We start from the raw sequence: 16,456 nt of genomic DNA on the forward strand, positions 1-16,456 counted from the left end.
GGCCTGGTGTAGGCTTGGGCAAAGAGAACAGACCAGAGACAGTCCCAAGCATGACAAGGGAAGCTCCTGCCTCCTGAGTGGACTGCCAGTGATGGCTTGGGAGGGCTGACCTGAAACAGAGATTGGACAGAGATAAAAAAGGAAGTAGGTATTTCTTGAAAGGCCTCCAGAATCCACCTTGGCCAGGACAGGAGCCTGATCAGGGCTATCCACAAGTTGGACAAATAATGGCCACAAAATGGCTGCCGGGTCACAAGATCTTAAGTTTTTATTAAGTTTTGGTCCATTTGCATATTGGGGTTTAATTGTCCAATTGCAGCTTCGGGTTGTGGGGTCTCATCCTTCTTGTTTTCTCTCTTCAGTCCGCTGTTGTTTATGCTGTTGGCCTGAAAGTTGTCCTTGGTCCTCAGCAGGAAAAGGATTTGTTTGTCTACTTACTCTATGAAAAGAGCCTACTAGCACTTAATGCGAGGCTCAGAACTACACCCCTAAGCAGCACAGAATCTGAAACTAGGAAAGCTAAAGCTTAAGGCCCGTCACCAGTGCCCTAAGGCAGGGCCAGAGTTCACAGGTAGTAAAGGGGGACTGATGTGCTGGGCGGTCACACTTCACAGATACTCAGAGGAAGAGCTGGGCTCATTCTGGGGAGAGGAACCTGGCAGAAACAGTAGGAGAGCACACCGGGAATGCCATGGAAGGCCAAAGTGAGTGGGCCAACAGCAGCTGCAACACCGAGGCTGTTCACAGGCAGGGAGGGCCAAGCCTGGGAGCCATGGGAAAAAGATCCCTGGGCTTGGCTCCAAATTTGGGAGGAGACAAAGGCAGAGACAGGGAGGAGTCAAGGAAGATGAGGTTGCTGTGTAAGTCTGGCAAACGGAGAGAAGGAGCAGTCAAAGATCCAGCTGCACAGACACAAACTGCAGCTTGCCGTGCTTCCTTGTCTGAGTGCTGCACATAAGCACCACAGGATGGGCAAGAACCTTCTTATCTCGACTCACTAATTAACAAATCCTCTACAAACTGTACAAATTTGCCCCAGAATTTATACTCTTTTCAATCAAAGCTCAATATTTGGGGCGGTGGGACGGGCAAAGAAAAAAATGACAGCCTAATGCCACGGGGAAGACAGTTGTTGAAGGCAGTTGCTGTCTTTTCCAGGTGAAGGCAAGTGAACACTGACTTTCTAAATATACTGGAATGTTGCGGTGTGAAAATTATTACTTTGCAACTTTACGTAGAATGGTTTGTTCCAGATTACCCCGTGTTCCAACCCCTTTGGTTTTTCCCTAGTTGTGGCTCCTGTCCATCTCCCTGCAACCCTGCCCAGACTCTGGTGGGGGGCTGGGGTGATTGGCAGAGCCTATGACTTCTCCGCCCTGTAGCGTGTATCAGATGCCCTGCGTACTGTCTTTTTGTCCTGGTAACTCCCACCCCCCATGGTATTGGTCCTGGGCTAATCCCTGCCCCTCTCCACACCCCTGGTACTTAAGGTCAAGGAGAGCCCAGAGAAGTCATTTTTCACCTGGCCAGCTGGCAGCAATCAACCTATCTTGTCACCCACGTGAGAGTCTGCCTGTCTTCCACGCCGGAGCCACACTTCTACCTGAGGGCCAGGGCTCACACAGCAAGAAGGAACCGGAGCTGTACCAATTAATGCGTGTTCAGGACCGAGCTAGCCGTTGCAGCTCTGAACGCCCGCATTAATGGAAGGCTTCAAAATGCCTTGGGCTAGGTGTCACTCCGTCTGCTTCTGGATATTCTTCTTGGGTTCCAGGCAAATGGAGTCCTGTCTCACGGCATGTGGCATTCTTCCCTTTGTATTAATCAAGGTGGGCTGTGCTGAGAGCAATCATCCCACATCTGTACTTGCCCCTGCCAGCCTGGCATAAGCTTCTTCAAATATTTACTGAAGTAAATTTCAGGGGCTGCCCGCTCACTAAAGACACTGAGTCCAAGAGTGTCACTCAGGGTTGGGGATGGTCATTACCCTGCCCAGAGGGGAGACAAGCTTCGAGCTGCCCCATCATCCTGGCACAACCTTAGTGTGCAAAATTCTGCTGCCCATTAAGAAGTTCTCCCAGTTCTCTACAACTTTGGCCACAGACACGTCCTCACCTAAAACAGGGATATTTCCCACCACGTCAAACACCTTGGTGCATGTGAAGCCCTCTTCTGCGTGCCAAGAAGGGATTTCCACCCCCTTCTGTGTGTGCTCTGGCACCCATTGTGCGGCATGAGGGACACAAGGTTCTCCCTGTGCCTGTCTGCAAAAGCCTTCAAGCAGAGACTCGAGCCCCTCTACCTCACAACTTACGGGGGCCTCCACAACTCCTCTGTGGCCACCTCACACCGCTCATGCTGCGCACACCTTCTCCACCCACTACCCACGACTTCACCGAATCTGCGGCAAATGCCACAGCAATAGAGAGGCTCAATTCCACGCTTATAATTTACACAGACTCTGCACATGGAATTATAACACTCCTCCCGTGGCTCCTTCCTGCTCTAAAGGTCCCAGGTGAACTCACCAGTAGCTGCTCTTCAGGACGGAGGCTCCAGCAGTACTGTCCTTAGGTCCCATCTGGGCTGCCAAAATGCTGAGGAATCTCCCCTGTGTGACCATTCCAGAGGCACAGGTGACTCCAACAAGCTGATGGGTGACCCGTTTGATTCCCTACCCACACCACTCTCAGCCAGTCAGAGCGGGTATCCGTACCCATTCAACCTCAGGATTCATTCCCCCAGCAGACTCGCAGATGTCACATTCCAGAAAGAGCCACCGGCTCCTGCTGCAGCACTCGGGGTCCGTTCAAATCCCTGGCCTGTGCCACAGCTCCCTGTGCCCTCTGTCATGCAAAGGGTGGCAGTCTCTGGTCCCAGACTCCCACCAGCCAGAGCTCAATCTGCAGCTGGCACTGCAGCTGCACAACCAGCTCCCTGCCCCAAATGGATTCCTCAGCAGCTGCTGGCCTCAGAGACTGCACAGCCTCATCCTGCAAGAAGAGGGGCCTAAAGAAAGCAGCAGAGAGCAGCCCTTCTTACAAGGGCAGGTCCTCAAAGGACAAGGGCAATGGCTTTACAGCGACAGAGGGTAGCTTCGTATGAGATACTGGGAAGAAATTCTTGACTGTCAGGCTGCAGACATACTGGCACGGGTTGCCCAGAGCAGCTGCGGATGCCTGTTTTTCATGTAGGCAAAGTCAGCACAGAAGACACAGACACCAACTTCAGGAATAAATGCAACTTACTGTAATTCAAAACCGCAAAGAATGGGAGAAGGATAAGCTAAGCAATGCATCTAATCGTTACTGTAAAAGACTGCCTACAGTGATGAAGGGAGACACATCACAAGTTACCCTAATCCTTGACCATCATGCAGGTCTGCCCATCAATGGGGGGGGAAGCCAGTGTCAGTCACAGTGAAGGACTGGAGAACCACTGCCAGCAACTGGGAAATCCTGCAGGTGCCTTCCCCTCCAGGCAATGAGGTTTCTGACTGGGCTGCGAGAGAGGCCCATCTTTATGCTGTTGAATAAACAAGCTACCAGAACTACTAGTGCAGGATCATCTGGTTTTTTTCTCCTCTTGGGATGCTCCCCAGGCCTTGGAGGACTCCAGGAGGAACCAAGGAAGTTGTCTGTGATCCTACATCCCAAAAGAAGGCCAGATGTGGCCTTGTCCAGTTTCTGATTAGCGAAAGGCAAATCCACGTTTTGCCGATGAGCGGATCTCGACAACATTTGGTTGGAAGGTTCACGCAGAGGCCAACCTTTGATCAAGAGCTCTGGTTCCTGCCTCAGTCAGGTCCTGTTGATAAAGACTTTGTACTTCAATGTCCCATCCTCCCTCAAATTGTCCAACGACAGCTTCTGAGCCAGGCTCTGAGCAAACTTCTCCAGTACAAACTATCCATCCCTACCAATGGCAGGAAGTCGGAGCTATGTGATTTCCAAGGTCCCTTCCACCCCAAACCATTCCACGGCCCATGGATTCGGTGTTGCCCCTCCCCCAGTGGGCCCCGGTTGCACAGGCCCCCACAGCGCCCCAAACACGGAACCCAGCCCTCAGTGACATCAGCCCCGGGGCCGGGGCCACCACGGGCAGCGCGGCTGCTGCCGGGCACTGCGGCTGTGGCTGTGCTGCTGCACGGAGCCCTCAGTGCTTGCAGCTGACACGTGCCTCTGGCAGCCATGAATCGGCTCGGCCTCCTCGTCCTGCTGACCGTGGCCGCGCTGGCCCACGGCATACAGTACCCCTGCGGGTAAGTGGCCCCAGGCCCTGGGAGGGAGCCGTGGCAACACTTGGGGCCTTCCCTGGAGGGGACCCGCCTGTCCCCCGTGGCTGGGCCACAGCTTCCTACCCACCATGGGGAAGCCTCCGTTCCTTGGACAGACAAACATCCCATGGGCTTCCCTGGCCTGCTGGGCCTGCAAACGCTTGTGGGGAGGGCACAGGGCTGAGCTTCAGCCTGAGCCACAGCAGGCCACGCAGCAGCATGGAAATGACTTTCTGCTTGCAGAGGTTCCTGCGGCCTCCGCGCTCCGCAACCTGACTACTACCCCATGACTTATTCCACCGGCAACGAAGCTTACGACTTCGGCATGACACGCATTGTGGGTGGAGTAGGCGCTCTGGAAGCATCCTGGCCCTGGATCGTCAGCATCCAACATCCCCTTTCACCGAACCTGGGTCATTGGTGTGGAGGGTCCCTCATCACTGCAGATTGGGTCCTCACGGCGGCCCACTGCTTCGACAAGTTTGAGTAAGGCAGACCAGGGAATGGGGACACCCTCGCTACACCAGCAGGTGCCCTGTCAGCAGCCACCACCTGCTACTCCCGTCCCCTTTCCTCTCAGGCAGTCCAGCTGCCACACTGCTCAGGAGAAGCCTGGGCTTGTGCCAAGGCTTCCTAGCGGCCTCCAGCTCGACATTCCCCCAGCCTCATGTGTGTGAGGGCACTCACACCTGCCAGAGCACTGCTCCCTCTCTGCCTTGCCAAGCAGAAGAGAGGCAGCTGCTGGGCTGCTGTGGTACATGGCTCTGCTCCCTCTCAGCCCTCTCTCCATCTTCTTTCCAGTGACATCAGCATGCTGTATGTGGTGCTTGGAGCTACCAAGTTCACTCAGCCGGGCCCTGGGGCCGTAGTTCGCAACGTGAAGCAGGTGGTGGTTCACCCCTACTACAAGCGTGCCGACTTCAGCTACGACATTGCCCTGCTGCAACTGGACGGTTCTGTCCAGTGCAGCGCCTACATCCAGCTGGCCTGTCTGGCTGACCCCGCCCTAGAAGTCTCAAAGCTCAACAACTGCTGGATCGCTGGCTGGGGTTCCACCACTGCAAGATGTGAGTTCCAGCTAAGTGCAGTGGGGAGAGGGTTTGGGCTTCCTCACAGCAGAGTCCAAAGCCAGGCTGAAGGACGTAGCCCGGTGCAGAGATGGGCCTGGCCTGCTCCCCAAAGGCGGGAAGCAGGGACACCGTGCCCTAGCGCCTCTGCGGAGGGAAAGCCGTGCCCAAGGGACAGGGATTCCCCTCAGACGGGGAAGGAGAACTGACATGGGGGTGCTGAGGGCTTATTGCTTTCTCTGCTCACAGCTCAAGGTTCACGTGGTCGCCTGCAGGAGGCCAAGGTCCAGCTCATCAATTCCCAGCTCTGCAACAGCAGTGACTGGTATGCAGGGAAAGTCCACCCCTACAACTTGTGTGCTGGTTACCCACAGGGCGCCATCGACGCCTGCCAGGTATGAATGTGTCACGAGCCTCTCAGCCCCCAGCAGCACCAGCAGCCCTGGCAGCGCTGCCCAAACACAGCCCAGGGTCTGCTTTGCCCCGGCCAGTTCTCCCGGTCACCCTCCCAGCCCCAGCTCCCCCCCAGCTGCTGGGGCGGGGGGGGGGGGGGGCTTCCTACACACTCCCCATCCACTCCTACTTGCCCAGTGCCCCCCTTGTGCCAGAAAGCCCAGAAAGCCCAGCTAGCGCTCTCGGCAGCGCAGAGATCCGGGTGCCAAACATCCATGCTCTGCACATCCAGGACTCCTGCCTTGTGCAGAGAGGACACAGAGAGCCCTACCCTACAGGACCCCAAGCCATTCACAGCCAAGGCTCTGGAGGCTCCAGCCTCTGAGGAGAGCCTTCCTCTGCCTGGAATACAGTTCTGGCAGGGGCTGTGAGAGAAGAGGAGACAGCCCCGGTGCTGGCAGGGGCCACTCAACACCACCTTAATCCTCTCTGCTCTGTTGCAGGGCGACAGTGGTGGTCCTCTCATGTGCAAGGACAACACCGCCGAGTACTGGTGGGTTGTCGGCATAACCAGCTGGGGAGAAGGCTGTGCCAGACCAAAGCAGCCTGGAATCTACATCTCCACTCGGCACTTCTATCACTGGATTGACTACAACATGCGTGCATACCACACCGCTGAAAGTGCTTCCTGAGCAGCAGGACAGGCAGGATCCAGGGCAGGCTGCAGTGCACCACAGCCCTTTCCTGCTGGGGCAATGCCTGCTGATCCAAAGGCAGCCTCAGTGTCAAAACCCTGCTCTGTCCCGCCCACATTTCTCTCCGGTGTGCAGGCAAACACTGGAGTTGATCTAATTGTTGAAATAAAGCTAGCTTTGTTCACAGGGAACCATCTTTTCGGTGTAATTCCAATTCCTGGGAAGGGCAACAAGTGCCACCTTCGGCACCTGCAGAATGAGCCTGAGGCACAAAGGGACAGAGTGGCTCCAGAGAGCACCAGTGTGCCTGGTCAGAGAGGAGAGTGCCCTGAGCCACCATGGGCTGGAGGAACCCGGTACACCAAGCCTAGGAAGGGGATAGGACAAAAGCAGACACCTTGGGGACAGTGCTCAAATGCCCGTGGGCTGATGATTTAGGGCCTGGTGTAGGCTTGGGCAAAGAGAACAGACCAGAGACAGTCCCAAGCATGACAAGGGAAGCTCCTGCCTCCTGAGTGGACTGCCAGTGATGGCTTGGGAGGGCTGACCTGAAACAGAGATTGGACAGAGATAAAAAAGGAAGTAGGTATTTCTTGAAAGGCCTCCAGAATCCACCTTGGCCAGGACAGGAGCCTGATCAGGGCTATCCACAAGTTGGACAAATAATGGCCACAAAATGGCTGCCGGGTCACAAGATCTTAAGTTTTTATTAAGTTTTGGTCCATTTGCATATTGGGGTTTAATTGTCCAATTGCAGCTTCGGGTTGTGGGGTCTCATCCTTCTTGTTTTCTCTCTTCAGTCCGCTGTTGTTTATGCTGTTGGCCTGAAAGTTGTCCTTGGTCCTCAGCAGGAAAAGGATTTGTTTGTCTACTTACTCTATGAAAAGAGCCTACTAGCACTTAATGCGAGGCTCAGAACTACACCCCTAAGCAGCACAGAATCTGAAACTAGGAAAGCTAAAGCTTAAGGCCCGTCACCAGTGCCCTAAGGCAGGGCCAGAGTTCACAGGTAGTAAAGGGGGACTGATGTGCTGGGCGGTCACACTTCACAGATACTCAGAGGAAGAGCTGGGCTCATTCTGGGGAGAGGAACCTGGCAGAAACAGTAGGAGAGCACACCGGGAATGCCATGGAAGGCCAAAGTGAGTGGGCCAACAGCAGCTGCAACACCGAGGCTGTTCACAGGCAGGGAGGGCCAAGCCTGGGAGCCATGGGAAAAAGATCCCTGGGCTTGGCTCCAAATTTGGGAGGAGACAAAGGCAGAGACAGGGAGGAGTCAAGGAAGATGAGGTTGCTGTGTAAGTCTGGCAAACGGAGAGAAGGAGCAGTCAAAGATCCAGCTGCACAGACACAAACTGCAGCTTGCCGTGCTTCCTTGTCTGAGTGCTGCACATAAGCACCACAGGATGGGCAAGAACCTTCTTATCTCGACTCACTAATTAACAAATCCTCTACAAACTGTACAAATTTGCCCCAGAATTTATACTCTTTTCAATCAAAGCTCAATATTTGGGGCGGTGGGACGGGCAAAGAAAAAAATGACAGCCTAATGCCACGGGGAAGACAGTTGTTGAAGGCAGTTGCTGTCTTTTCCAGGTGAAGGCAAGTGAACACTGACTTTCTAAATATACTGGAATGTTGCGGTGTGAAAATTATTACTTTGCAACTTTACGTAGAATGGTTTGTTCCAGATTACCCCGTGTTCCAACCCCTTTGGTTTTTCCCTAGTTGTGGCTCCTGTCCATCTCCCTGCAACCCTGCCCAGACTCTGGTGGGGGGCTGGGGTGATTGGCAGAGCCTATGACTTCTCCGCCCTGTAGCGTGTATCAGATGCCCTGCGTACTGTCTTTTTGTCCTGGTAACTCCCACCCCCCATGGTATTGGTCCTGGGCTAATCCCTGCCCCTCTCCACACCCCTGGTACTTAAGGTCAAGGAGAGCCCAGAGAAGTCATTTTTCACCTGGCCAGCTGGCAGCAATCAACCTATCTTGTCACCCACGTGAGAGTCTGCCTGTCTTCCACGCCGGAGCCACACTTCTACCTGAGGGCCAGGGCTCACACAGCAAGAAGGAACCGGAGCTGTACCAATTAATGCGTGTTCAGGACCGAGCTAGCCGTTGCAGCTCTGAACGCCCGCATTAATGGAAGGCTTCAAAATGCCTTGGGCTAGGTGTCACTCCGTCTGCTTCTGGATATTCTTCTTGGGTTCCAGGCAAATGGAGTCCTGTCTCACGGCATGTGGCATTCTTCCCTTTGTATTAATCAAGGTGGGCTGTGCTGAGAGCAATCATCCCACATCTGTACTTGCCCCTGCCAGCCTGGCATAAGCTTCTTCAAATATTTACTGAAGTAAATTTCAGGGGCTGCCCGCTCACTAAAGACACTGAGTCCAAGAGTGTCACTCAGGGTTGGGGATGGTCATTACCCTGCCCAGAGGGGAGACAAGCTTCGAGCTGCCCCATCATCCTGGCACAACCTTAGTGTGCAAAATTCTGCTGCCCATTAAGAAGTTCTCCCAGTTCTCTACAACTTTGGCCACAGACACGTCCTCACCTAAAACAGGGATATTTCCCACCACGTCAAACACCTTGGTGCATGTGAAGCCCTCTTCTGCGTGCCAAGAAGGGATTTCCACCCCCTTCTGTGTGTGCTCTGGCACCCATTGTGCGGCATGAGGGACACAAGGTTCTCCCTGTGCCTGTCTGCAAAAGCCTTCAAGCAGAGACTCGAGCCCCTCTACCTCACAACTTACGGGGGCCTCCACAACTCCTCTGTGGCCACCTCACACCGCTCATGCTGCGCACACCTTCTCCACCCACTACCCACGACTTCACCGAATCTGCGGCAAATGCCACAGCAATAGAGAGGCTCAATTCCACGCTTATAATTTACACAGACTCTGCACATGGAATTATAACACTCCTCCCGTGGCTCCTTCCTGCTCTAAAGGTCCCAGGTGAACTCACCAGTAGCTGCTCTTCAGGACGGAGGCTCCAGCAGTACTGTCCTTAGGTCCCATCTGGGCTGCCAAAATGCTGAGGAATCTCCCCTGTGTGACCATTCCAGAGGCACAGGTGACTCCAACAAGCTGATGGGTGACCCGTTTGATTCCCTACCCACACCACTCTCAGCCAGTCAGAGCGGGTATCCGTACCCATTCAACCTCAGGATTCATTCCCCCAGCAGACTCGCAGATGTCACATTCCAGAAAGAGCCACCGGCTCCTGCTGCAGCACTCGGGGTCCGTTCAAATCCCTGGCCTGTGCCACAGCTCCCTGTGCCCTCTGTCATGCAAAGGGTGGCAGTCTCTGGTCCCAGACTCCCACCAGCCAGAGCTCAATCTGCAGCTGGCACTGCAGCTGCACAACCAGCTCCCTGCCCCAAATGGATTCCTCAGCAGCTGCTGGCCTCAGAGACTGCACAGCCTCATCCTGCAAGAAGAGGGGCCTAAAGAAAGCAGCAGAGAGCAGCCCTTCTTACAAGGGCAGGTCCTCAAAGGACAAGGGCAATGGCTTTACAGCGACAGAGGGTAGCTTCGTATGAGATACTGGGAAGAAATTCTTGACTGTCAGGCTGCAGACATACTGGCACGGGTTGCCCAGAGCAGCTGCGGATGCCTGTTTTTCATGTAGGCAAAGTCAGCACAGAAGACACAGACACCAACTTCAGGAATAAATGCAACTTACTGTAATTCAAAACCGCAAAGAATGGGAGAAGGATAAGCTAAGCAATGCATCTAATCGTTACTGTAAAAGACTGCCTACAGTGATGAAGGGAGACACATCACAAGTTACCCTAATCCTTGACCATCATGCAGGTCTGCCCATCAACGGGGGGGGAAGCCAGTGTCAGTCACAGTGAAGGACTGGAGAACCACTGCCAGCAACTGGGAAATCCTGCAGGTGCCTTCCCCTCCAGGCAATGAGGTTTCTGACTGGGCTGCGAGAGAGGCCCATCTTTATGCTGTTGAATAAACAAGCTACCAGAACTACTAGTGCAGGATCATCTGGTTTTTTTCTCCTCTTGGGATGCTCCCCAGGCCTTGGAGGACTCCAGGAGGAACCAAGGAAGTTGTCTGTGATCCTACATCCCAAAAGAAGGCCAGATGTGGCCTTGTCCAGTTTCTGATTAGCGAAAGGCAAATCCACGTTTTGCCGATGAGCGGATCTCGACAACATTTGGTTGGAAGGTTCACGCAGAGGCCAACCTTTGATCAAGAGCTCTGGTTCCTGCCTCAGTCAGGTCCTGTTGATAAAGACTTTGTACTTCAATGTCCCATCCTCCCTCAAATTGTCCAACGACAGCTTCTGAGCCAGGCTCTGAGCAAACTTCTCCAGTACAAACTATCCATCCCTACCAATGGCAGGAAGTCGGAGCTATGTGATTTCCAAGGTCCCTTCCACCCCAAACCATTCCACGGCCCATGGATTCGGTGTTGCCCCTCCCCCAGTGGGCCCCGGTTGCACAGGCCCCCACAGCGCCCCAAACACGGAACCCAGCCCTCAGTGACATCAGCCCCGGGGCCGGGGCCACCACGGGCAGCGCGGCTGCTGCCGGGCACTGCGGCTGTGGCTGTGCTGCTGCACGGAGCCCTCAGTGCTTGCAGCTGACACGTGCCTCTGGCAGCCATGAATCGGCTCGGCCTCCTCGTCCTGCTGACCGTGGCCGCGCTGGCCCACGGCATACAGTACCCCTGCGGGTAAGTGGCCCCAGGCCCTGGGAGGGAGCCGTGGCAACACTTGGGGCCTTCCCTGGAGGGGACCCGCCTGTCCCCCGTGGCTGGGCCACAGCTTCCTACCCACCATGGGGAAGCCTCCGTTCCTTGGACAGACAAACATCCCATGGGCTTCCCTGGCCTGCTGGGCCTGCAAACGCTTGTGGGGAGGGCACAGGGCTGAGCTTCAGCCTGAGCCACAGCAGGCCACGCAGCAGCATGGAAATGACTTTCTGCTTGCAGAGGTTCCTGCGGCCTCCGCGCTCCGCAACCTGACTACTACCCCATGACTTATTCCACCGGCAACGAAGCTTACGACTTCGGCATGACACGCATTGTGGGTGGAGTAGGCGCTCTGGAAGCATCCTGGCCCTGGATCGTCAGCATCCAACATCCCCTTTCACCGAACCTGGGTCATTGGTGTGGAGGGTCCCTCATCACTGCAGATTGGGTCCTCACGGCGGCCCACTGCTTCGACAAGTTTGAGTAAGGCAGACCAGGGAATGGGGACACCCTCGCTACACCAGCAGGTGCCCTGTCAGCAGCCACCACCTGCTACTCCCGTCCCCTTTCCTCTCAGGCAGTCCAGCTGCCACACTGCTCAGGAGAAGCCTGGGCTTGTGCCAAGGCTTCCTAGCGGCCTCCAGCTCGACATTCCCCCAGCCTCATGTGTGTGAGGGCACTCACACCTGCCAGAGCACTGCTCCCTCTCTGCCTTGCCAAGCAGAAGAGAGGCAGCTGCTGGGCTGCTGTGGTACATGGCTCTGCTCCCTCTCAGCCCTCTCTCCATCTTCTTTCCAGTGACATCAGCATGCTGTATGTGGTGCTTGGAGCTACCAAGTTCACTCAGCCGGGCCCTGGGGCCGTAGTTCGCAACGTGAAGCAGGTGGTGGTTCACCCCTACTACAAGCGTGCCGACTTCAGCTACGACATTGCCCTGCTGCAACTGGACGGTTCTGTCCAGTGCAGCGCCTACATCCAGCTGGCCTGTCTGGCTGACCCCGCCCTAGAAGTCTCAAAGCTCAACAACTGCTGGATCGCTGGCTGGGGTTCCACCACTGCAAGATGTGAGTTCCAGCTAAGTGCAGTGGGGAGAGGGTTTGGGCTTCCTCACAGCAGAGTCCAAAGCCAGGCTGAAGGACGTAGCCCGGTGCAGAGATGGGCCTGGCCTGCTCCCCAAAGGCGGGAAGCAGGGACACCGTGCCCTAGCGCCTCTGCGGAGGGAAAGCCGTGCCCAAGGGACAGGGATTCCCCTCAGACGGGGAAGGAGAACTGACATGGGGGTGCTGAGGGCTTATTGCTTTCTCTGCTCACAGCTCAAGGTTCACGTGGTCGCCTGCAGGAGGCCAAGGTCCAGCTCATCAATTCCCAGCTCTGCAACAGCAGTGACTGGTATGCAGGGAAAGTCCACCCCTACAACTTGTGTGCTGGTTACCCACAGGGCGCCATCGACGCCTGCCAGGTATGAATGTGTCACGAGCCTCTCAGCCCCCAGCAGCACCAGCAGCCCTGGCAGCGCTGCCCAAACACAGCCCAGGGTCTGCTTTGCCCCGGCCAGTTCTCCCGGTCACCCTCCCAGCCCCAGCTCCCCCCCAGCTGCTGGGGCGGGGGGGGGGGGGGGCTTCCTACACACTCCCCATCCACTCCTACTTGCCCAGTGCCCCCCTTGTGCCAGAAAGCCCAGAAAGCCCAGCTAGCGCTCTCGGCAGCGCAGAGATCCGGGTGCCAAACATCCATGCTCTGCACATCCAGGACTCCTGCCTTGTGCAGAGAGGACACAGAGAGCCCTACCCTACAGGACCCCAAGCCATTCACAGCCAAGGCTCTGGAGGCTCCAGCCTCTGAGGAGAGCCTTCCTCTGCCTGGAATACAGTTCTGGCAGGGGCTGTGAGAGAAGAGGAGACAGCCCCGGTGCTGGCAGGGGCCACTCAACACCACCTTAATCCTCTCTGCTCTGTTGCAGGGCGACAGTGGTGGTCCTCTCATGTGCAAGGACAACACCGCCGAGTACTGGTGGGTTGTCGGCATAACCAGCTGGGGAGAAGGCTGTGCCAGACCAAAGCAGCCTGGAATCTACATCTCCACTCGGCACTTCTATCACTGGATTGACTACAACATGCGTGCATACCACACCGCTGAAAGTGCTTCCTGAGCAGCAGGACAGGCAGGATCCAGGGCAGGCTGCAGTGCACCACAGCCCTTTCCTGCTGGGGCAATGCCTGCTGATCCAAAGGCAGCCTCAGTGTCAAAACCCTGCTCTGTCCCGCCCACATTTCTCTCCGGTGTGCAGGCAAACACTGGAGTTGATCTAATTGTTGAAATAAAGCTAGCTTTGTTCACAGGGAACCATCTTTTCGGTGTAATTCCAATTCCTGGGAAGGGCAACAAGTGCCACCTTCGGCACCTGCAGAATGAGCCTGAGGCACAAAGGGACAGAGTGGCTCCAGAGAGCACCAGTGTGCCTGGTCAGAGAGGAGAGTGCCCTGAGCCACCATGGGCTGGAGGAACCCGGTACACCAAGCCTAGGAAGGGGATAGGACAAAAGCAGACACCTTGGGGACAGTGCTCAAATGCCCGTGGGCTGATGATTTAGGGCCTGGTGTAGGCTTGGGCAAAGAGAACAGACCAGAGACAGTCCCAAGCATGACAAGGGAAGCTCCTGCCTCCTGAGTGGACTGCCAGTGATGGCTTGGGAGGGCTGACCTGAAACAGAGATTGGACAGAGATAAAAAAGGAAGTAGGTATTTCTTGAAAGGCCTCCAGAATCCACCTTGGCCAGGACAGGAGCCTGATCAGGGCTATCCACAAGTTGGACAAATAATGGCCACAAAATGGCTGCCGGGTCACAAGATCTTAAGTTTTTATTAAGTTTTGGTCCATTTGCATATTGGGGTTTAATTGTCCAATTGCAGCTTCGGGTTGTGGGGTCTCATCCTTCTTGTTTTCTCTCTTCAGTCCGCTGTTGTTTATGCTGTTGGCCTGAAAGTTGTCCTTGGTCCTCAGCAGGAAAAGGATTTGTTTGTCTACTTACTCTATGAAAAGAGCCTACTAGCACTTAATGCGAGGCTCAGAACTACACCCCTAAGCAGCACAGAATCTGAAACTAGGAAAGCTAAAGCTTAAGGCCCGTCACCAGTGCCCTAAGGCAGGGCCAGAGTTCACAGGTAGTAAAGGGGGACTGATGTGCTGGGCGGTCACACTTCACAGATACTCAGAGGAAGAGCTGGGCTCATTCTGGGGAGAGGAACCTGGCAGAAACAGTAGGAGAGCACACCGGGAATGCCATGGAAGGCCAAAGTGAGTGGGCCAACAGCAGCTGCAACACCGAGGCTGTTCACAGGCAGGGAGGGCCAAGCCTGGGAGCCATGGGAAAAAGATCCCTGGGCTTGGCTCCAAATTTGGGAGGAGACAAAGGCAGAGACAGGGAGGAGTCAAGGAAGATGAGGTTGCTGTGTAAGTCTGGCAAACGGAGAGAAGGAGCAGTCAAAGATCCAGCTGCACAGACACAAACTGCAGCTTGCCGTGCTTCCTTGTCTGAGTGCTGCACATAAGCACCACAGGATGGGCAAGAACCTTCTTATCTCGACTCACTAATTAACAAATCCTCTACAAACTGTACAAATTTGCCCCAGAATTTATACTCTTTTCAATCAAAGCTCAATATTTGGGGCGGTGGGACGGGCAAAGAAAAAAATGACAGCCTAATGCCACGGGGAAGACAGTTGTTGAAGGCAGTTGCTGTCTTTTCCAGGTGAAGGCAAGTGAACACTGACTTTCTAAATATACTGGAATGTTGCGGTGTGAAAATTATTACTTTGCAACTTTACGTAGAATGGTTTGTTCCAGATTACCCCGTGTTCCAACCCCTTTGGTTTTTCCCTAGTTGTGGCTCCTGTCCATCTCCCTGCAACCCTGCCCAGACTCTGGTGGGGGGCTGGGGTGATTGGCAGAGCCTATGACTTCTCCGCCCTGTAGCGTGTATCAGATGCCCTGCGTACTGTCTTTTTGTCCTGGTAACTCCCACCCCCCATGGTATTGGTCCTGGGCTAATCCCTGCCCCTCTCCACACCCCTGGTACTTAAGGTCAAGGAGAGCCCAGAGAAGTCATTTTTCACCTGGCCAGCTGGCAGCAATCAACCTATCTTGTCACCCACGTGAGAGTCTGCCTGTCTTCCACGCCGGAGCCACACTTCTACCTGAGGGCCAGGGCTCACACAGCAAGAAGGAACCGGAGCTGTACCAATTAATGCGTGTTCAGGACCGAGCTAGCCGTTGCAGCTCTGAACGCCCGCATTAATGGAAGGCTTCAAAATGCCTTGGGCTAGGTGTCACTCCGTCTGCTTCTGGATATTCTTCTTGGGTTCCAGGCAAATGGAGTCCTGTCTCACGGCATGTGCATTCTTCCTTTGTATTAATCAAGGTGGGCTGTGCTGAGAGCAATCATCCCACATCTGTACTTGCCCCTGCCAGCCTGGCATAAGCTTCTTCAAATATTTACTGAAGTAAATTTCAGGGGCTGCCCGCTCACTAAAGACACTGAGTCCAAGAGTGTCACTCAGGGTTGGGGATGGTCATTACCCTGCCCAGAGGGGAGACAAGCTTCGAGCTGCCCCATCATCCTGGCACAACCTTAGTGTGCAAAATTCTGCTGCCCATTAAGAAGTTCTCCCAGTTCTCTACAACTTTGGCCACAGACACGTCCTCACCTAAAACAGGGATATTTCCCACCACGTCAAACACCTTGGTGCATGTGAAGCCCTCTTCTGCGTGCCAAGAAGGGATTTCACCCCCTTCTGTGTGTGCTCTGGCACCCATTGTGCGGCATGAGGGACACAAGGTTCTCCCTGTGCCTGTGTGCAAAAGCCTTCAAGCAGAGACTCGAGCCCCTCTACCTCACAACTTACGGGGGCCTCCACAACTCCTCTGTGGCCACCTCACACCGCTCGTGCTGCGCACACCTTCTCCACCCACTACCCACGACTTCACCGAATCTGCGGCAAATGCCACAGCAATAGAGAGGCTCAATTCCACGCTTATAATTTACACAGACTCTGCACATGGAATTATAACACTCCTCCCGTGGCTCCTTCCTGCTCTAAAGGTCCCAGGTGAACTCACCAGTAGCTGCTCTTCAGGACGGAGGCTCCAGCAGTACTGTCCTTAGGTCCCATCTGGGCTGCCAAAATGCTGAGGAATCTCCCCTGTGTGACCATTCCAGAGGCACAGGTGACTCCAACAAGCTGATGGGTGACCCGTTTGATTCCCTACCCACACCACTCTCAGCCCAGTCAGAGCGGGTATCCGTACCCAT

General features: G+C 54.9%; 2 pseudogenes; both read left to right on the forward strand.

The window, feature by feature from the left end:
* Positions 1–691: 691 nt before the first annotated feature.
* LOC136287500 (acrosin-like) lies at positions 692–6,428 on the forward strand (annotated as a pseudogene).
* A 1,132-nt stretch (positions 6,429–7,560) lies between these two features.
* Positions 7,561–13,297, forward strand: LOC136287501 (acrosin-like; annotated as a pseudogene).
* The last annotated feature ends 3,159 nt before the right edge of the window (positions 13,298–16,456 follow it).

Source organism: Chamaea fasciata, unplaced genomic scaffold, assembly GCF_029207755.1.
Source record: "Chamaea fasciata isolate MVZ Bird 193981 ecotype frontalis unplaced genomic scaffold, bChaFas1.0.hap1 SCAF_3, whole genome shotgun sequence".
NCBI classification, from domain to species: Eukaryota; Metazoa; Chordata; class Aves; order Passeriformes; family Sylviidae; genus Chamaea; species Chamaea fasciata.